This window comes from Sciurus carolinensis, chromosome 2 (assembly GCF_902686445.1).
Source record: "Sciurus carolinensis chromosome 2, mSciCar1.2, whole genome shotgun sequence".
In the NCBI taxonomy this organism is placed as follows: domain Eukaryota; kingdom Metazoa; phylum Chordata; class Mammalia; order Rodentia; family Sciuridae; genus Sciurus; species Sciurus carolinensis.
In genome coordinates, this window is record NC_062214.1 from 1,414,135 (window position 1) to 1,420,726 (window position 6,592).

Below are 6,592 nucleotides of genomic sequence, written 5' to 3' on the forward strand. Positions count from 1 at the left end.
CCACAGATCCCCAAAAGCCCAACAGCTGAGCCACCCTCTGCTGTGCTCACTAAGGCTGGCGGACACAGGCAAATGCCCCGAAGCCTCTGCCTCTAGGATCAAGGCTCATGCTGCAGTGGCTTCCTGAGCAGGGGTCATCCTGAGACCTCGGTGCCCTCCTGTAGGACGTGGGCTACGGAAGGCCAGTGTGGTCCCTTCCGAGAAGAGAGAGCAGTTCCATCCCTGGGCAGGAGCCGACCCGAGGTCACATCAGCAGCCTCACTCAACAGAGAGCTGTCTTCAGATGGACCCTGTCTGTAGCCCTGCACGCCCGGCCCTCTGGAAAGCCAAGTTTCTCCAGGGCCAGCCTGCGGCCCAGGAAGCGACCCGAGCAGGCTCAGGTGCTCACCGTCTGTGAACAGGAGAAGCAGAGAAGGAAGGATCCTGACCTCGAGGCCCACCTGCCCGCCACAGCAGCCGCTGTTAAAATGGGCTCCCCAGACGTGAAGCCAGACCAGGTGTCTCCTGCGTGTGAGGCAGGAGGGGGAGCCCAGGAAGGGGACTCGGGAAGCAAGGTGAGCTCAGGCAAGCCAGGAAAGAGGGGTGTGCAGAACCCAGCCTCAGCTGGACTAAGGGGCCACAAGCATGGGCTACAGCACAGAGGCCATCCCAGGCAAGGGCCAGGTGTGGCCGCTGCAGCACCTCAGTCCTCGGCTCAGGGTGCCGGGGCAGTGAACCCCAGGCCCTTCCAGGTGAGGTGGCTCTGGACCCAAGGGCACCCCCAGGAAGAGGGGGTGAAGGCAGCTAGAAGCCCAGGTGTGGGTGTCGGTGACAGAGGTGACTGCTGGGACACAGAGAGGGCCGCTAGGGACACAGGGAGCAGTGCTGGGGACACAGGGAGCAGTGCTGGGGACACAGGGAGCAGTGCTGGGGACACAGGGAGCAGTGCTGGGACACAGGGAGCAGTGCTGGGGACACAGGGAGCAGTGCTGGGACACAGGGAGCAGTGCTGGGGACACAGGGAGCAGTGCTGGGACACAGGGAGCAGTGCTGGGGACACAGGGAGCAGTGCTGGGGACACAGGGAGCAGTGCTGGGACACAGGGAGCAGTGCTGGGACACAGGGAGCAGTGCTGGGGACACAGGGAGCAGTGCTGGGGACACTTGCAGCTCTGGAGACAGGAGGCCCTGAACCGTCCCAGGAGTCTGGGGACCTGGGCAAGGCCCCGTGGTGACCCTGGTGAAGGGTGGTTCAGGACACCGGTCTACGCAGTTACTGGTGTGGACCCAGGGCCTTGAGGGGCGGTTCAGCTGCACGTGCGTGGCCAGGTCCTCTGAATGCCTGCTGGGGGCTGCAGAGCTGGGAAGGGGGTGGGGATGAGCAGGCAGGGCCTGGCAAGGTGGCGGGCATGGTGCCCTGCAGGGCGGGCCATGAGCTGGCTGGACCTTGACCTTGGACGACCGCTCAGACCACCACACGGGAATGGTGAGCTCAGGGGGTCGAGGGACGTGCCCGGCACAAGGCTCCCTGGAGCCCTCGCTGGGGGAGGCTGAGAGCCCACGAAGGACTCTGCGTTTCCCCATCTGCTCATTTGCTGAGTGGCTACAGCAGAAGTTATTCTCTGAGTTCAGGAGGCCAGAAGCCCAGAGTCTAGGTACAGGCAGGGCTGCCGTCCCCAAGGGCTCCTGGGGAGGACCCTCCCCGTCTTCCAGCCCCCGGCAGGTGCAGACTGCCCTTCTCCATCCTTGGCCGGGGACGGCTCTTCAAACCCTGCCTCCTCTGTCACCCAGTGGCCCTGTGCTGTCCTCAGGGCTGCCTGTGAGGACACGCTGGTCGGGCCCCCAGCAACATCTTAACTTGACTCCTCCTAAAAAGTCCCTGTTTCCAAAAAAGTCTCTGTCCCAGGTGCCAGGGCAAGGAATCCCTCGGGTCGCTGGGGAGAACTCTCCCGGGGCAGGAGGGCGTCCCGCTGGGGTCTGAAGGGAGCTGCGCAGTGAGCAGGCCCTGCCGCCCTGGAGCCGGCCTCTGAGCAGCAGCAAGACCAGAGGAGACAAAGAAGCAGAAGCAGAGAAGAGCCGCGCCACAGGTGCCAGGGTCCTGCAGGAAGGCCAGGGGAGAGAGGACAGGTCGGGTGGGGACAGCCCCAGTCAGGTGGGGGCCCTGGAGAGCCTGGAGACAGGGAGGGACTGACCTTCCATTTTAACAGTCTGTTTGAACAGACTGAGGTGGGGGAGAAACCCAAGGCCACAATGTCCTCACCTACAGGTGACCGGGCTAACTGAGGGTACAGGTGCATCCCTCGCGGCCACCAGGATTCCCAGCCCGGCACCCCACCTGCAGTCGGGCACCGCAACTGTTGGTGCAGAGCATTTGGGACCACCAACAGCTGCAAGCTTGGGAGGGGGACCCACAGCTCCAGACCCACGTCACAGCCCCTCCAGAGGAGGTCCCCTGAGCTGGAGACAGCAAGGAGGCTGCTGGGGCCTGCCGGTCAGGGGACAGAGCCCAGGGTCTCCCCGCTGTGCCTCTCACTCGCTCACTGCACCCCAGAGACTCTGTCCAGGTCAGGGCACGGGGTCTTCAGAGGCCAGCTGGCAGTGGTGACGAGCCCCCTCCCTGACTCAGCGAGGGCCAGGTCTCCACCCTTCCCGGTGGCTCCAAGCAGCTCAGGGACCCCTGGCTCGGGGTGAGAGTCGAGAGCCCCCGCCCCAGCTGTGTGACCTCAGGCTCTCAGTATCCTGCTCTGCAGAGGGATGGACAGTCATCCCCGCAGCAGCACGTCCAGAGGGCCCCACGAGAAGCTAAGTGTGCACTGGCCAGGCAAACATTGGTGCCTAATCAACACACAAGCTGCTGGTGTCTCCTACGGCCACAGCTCTGGTACAGGTGTAAGGAAGGATGGGGCAGGCCCTCGTGGGTCACCCCTGCTGCTCGCCCCCTTGGCCAGGCCACACGGCCCCTCCGAAGCAGGAAGCACTGGGTCCTTTCCACTGTGGCCCTGCTGTCCCCTACACCTATGCCCCAAAAGGGCTGTCCCAGTGTGAGGGGCCCTGACCCAGCCACTGTGCCAGGAGCCCCATCAGCTCTTGGTGCACCCATGTGGGTGTCTGCCCTGCCCACGAGGGTCTCGCTCACTGCCCCCTCCTGGCCTCACCCATGACACCATGTGACAACTGGGATGACCCAGAGCAGGCAGGCTGGCTGCTGGGACATACACTCAGGTGTCCCAAAGTCCAGGGCCAGCCTGGGACCACACCCATCCCCGGGGCCTGAGCACACCCCAAAGGACAAAGACAGGGGAAGCAGCCTGGCCGCCTGGCCACCAGCCCTGTGGCGCCAGCTGTGGGCTCTGAGGCTGGACAGCTGGCAAGGGCCCTGGCAGTTCACTGGCCCTCACAGAGCCTTGGGCTCCACCCTGGACGTCCCTGGCCCTGACGGCCCAGATGTCTCGGCTCTGCTGCCTGTGACCTGGCTGCCCGGTGCTGCGGGCCCTTCCAGTCAGCCTGTCCCGGCCCCTCGAGGCCCTACCAGCCGCACAGGAGGGTTCCTCTCCTGTCCTCTCTCTTTCTCCCAAGAAGAGGTCCCTCCTCGGGCTTTGATCTTCCCCACAGCGCGGCGCCTTCTGCTCGGCGTCGGCCAGGGCAGCGACGATTGTTTATGACTTCTAAAATAGCTGAAATTCATGTCAAACATTCCGCATGCTAGAAAAATGTTTATGAAGTGTTATCGTCGTTTATGTAACTGTGCGTGTTGGGAAAGAAGCACAGCGCACGGCAGACCACACAGGCCCAGCCCGGCAGCCGCGCCGTAGGGAGGACCGTCCAGCCAGCCCCGGCTCCCCTGGCCACCAAGGACAGATGCCAAGGGCAGGAGGCAGTCCAGGCCACCCAAGACCCCACGCCCAGGCCCAGGGGAGTCAGGGAGGGTCTGGGCTCCCGCAGAGGCAAGACTAAGGCTACTGAGGGGCCTCTCCCGGGTGCACCCCACCCCGGGCTGCGGGTGGAGATGCCGTCCCGCCTGCCCTGTCTCCCTGGGTTTTGAAGTATCCGTAACAATCCCACTGACAAGGGACCAGCACACCTGAGGCCCTGGGCTCCATCCCCCATGCTGAAGAAAGGACAGGCTTCCCGACTGGTGGCCTGTGTTGGGGAGGACACCTGGCTTCTCTGCCCACCCCAAGGGGTGCTGAAGCGGGCAGGGGTATCCACGCTGCACTCACGCTGCCAGGCCCACCCACCAGGTCCAGCAGAGAGGCGAGGCCTCCAGGCCAACAAGGTGGACACTGCCCTCCCAGGCCCACATTTCAGCAGGACAGGGAGCTGCCACCTGCCACTCACTGTCACTTCAAATGAATTGCTCTGCATGAAGCCAAGGGGCCACACAGGAGGCAGCAGGACAGGGCCACACAAGTGGGGTGCCCGGGACCAGGAAGGAAGCAGCCTGGGACGGGAGGAGGCTGCGGGTGGCCGTGGGTGGTGTGGGGGCCGAGTGCCACACACTGGCCTGGTCGGGGTGGCCAGGGCCAGGTTCTGGCTCCGCCACTGACCGCTACACCATCTCGGGCCACTCACTCACCTCCATCTCTGATCTGTTTTTCTTTGTGCTGGGGATTGACCAGGGTGCTTAACCACTGAGCCACAACCCAGCCTTTTTATTGTGTTTTGCAACAGGGCCTCGCTACGTTGCTGAGGCTGGCTTTGAATCTGCGATCCTCTGCCTCAGCCTCCTGAGTTGCGGGGATTACAGGTGTGCGCCAATTCATGGGGCTAGTTTTCTGATCCTGAGGTTGGGACTGGTACTCACAAGAGCAGTTTAAGGGCAAAGCATGAACGATGCCAAGCAGGGCAGCTGGTATACTCTCCTGCACTGGCAGAAGCATAAAAGGCCAACTGCCGAAGAAAGCTCTTGGGCTCAGGCACCAGCCCGCCCCCATCACTGGGATTCACCCTGGAAGGGAAACCCACATTCACACAAAACCCTGTGCCCAGATGTCTGTCCCCCCTTCTCCCACACCTCCCCAAAGAGGAACCACTCTGAATGTCCACCAACACAGATAGTCAGTAAGTGGATACACTGACTCATGCAGGAGGAAATACTACTTAGGCAGGAACAGGGAAGATCTCAAATACATCCTCTGGCCCAGGAGAGGCCAGACAAAAAAGGCTATGGATGGTGCGGCTCCATTACATGAACTCCTGGAAGGGAACAAATTCATCTCTAGAGGCAGGGAGTGGAGCCTGACTCTTGTCCAGGGGAGGGTGACAGTGGCTAGACAGGGTCGCAGGACTGAACAGAGTTGTCCAAACTCATCCACCTGAACACGGGAGACCCAGCATGCTGTTTACACAGATTGGGCAGCAAAACACGACCAAGGCTCCCAGTTATCAACCAGCTAGGGCTCCGGGACGTCCTGGGACCAGCGAAGTGGCTTCAGCTGGGCAAGTTACCCAGCAGTCCTGAAAACGTGTTTGTTCACACAGCTCGATCACAGCAGCCAGAAGAGGAATCACCGGGCGCAGGCAACGCAGGCCGCGACCAGGGCATCCGTGCCCTGTCCACTCAGAGGAGGGGCGGGCAGAGGCCAGCCCAGGAGAGTGTCAGGAAGAGGCAGATGGGCCCATGCTGCAGGACTGCACAGAGAGGACGGTGGAGGCCGAGAGCAGACGTCTCCAGGCGGAGCAGTGGCTCTGGAGTGGACGTCGGCTGGCGGCACCAGGAGGGAGAGCTTTGAGCACATGGGGCCTTTGTTCCAGAGGCCGATCTTATGCCCCCAGAGTTTCGCCTAAATAATTAACAGACACATTTAAAAATAGCAGGGTTCTACAGGTCGGGACCCTGGTGCACCAATCCTTGGGCTCCTCGCAGGCATGTGGAGGTCTTCCCACCCTGGTCCAGAGAGCCGCACGCTGACCTCCTGCGCCCCACGCCCTCAGCCCCACGCAGTGCAGGGAAGAGAGAAGAAGCGATTCTGCCAGGAAGTCCCTCAGTCCTCGTTCAGTGGTGCCGGCCCGCAGCAGGCAGCTTGGCACAAAGCCCCAACCCCAGGCCCAGGGGTCAGAACCCTGCCATCACCAGCCTCAGTCCATACTGGGCTGCCAGGACCCTGCCCTCACACCTGGCAGCCCAGCACCTTCCCCGGCCCAACTCGCTGCTTTGCAGCTGAGCCATGAGATAAAAATTTAAACCTGGCACCAAAGTAAATGATCCAGACAGGGTGCAGGTACCAGAGGAACTTCCTTCCGGAAAGAACTTGGGTGAAACCCAGGCCCCAGCGTCCCCATCCTCATCCTGAATCAGGAGAGCAGGGCTTCTTGGTCTACTCCATGAATCCTTCCCCCACCCCAAGCCCGGGCCACCTGGCACTGCGATCCTGCCCCTCGGCTCTCCAGGCCCTGTCTGGGAGGAAGTGTCCACTGAGCCCAGCCAGCAGGGGCCTACCTGGAACCCATGACCACCAGGGTGCTGAGACCCCGCCACGCAGGTGTTGGTCTCCCTTCCCACGTCCTCGTCATTTAGCATTTGGGGCTATAAAAGTCTGACTTTCAATATTTTCAACTCTTGTTTCTCATAAAACAACAGTATTAGTATTTCTTTAAAGACACACAGACCATTA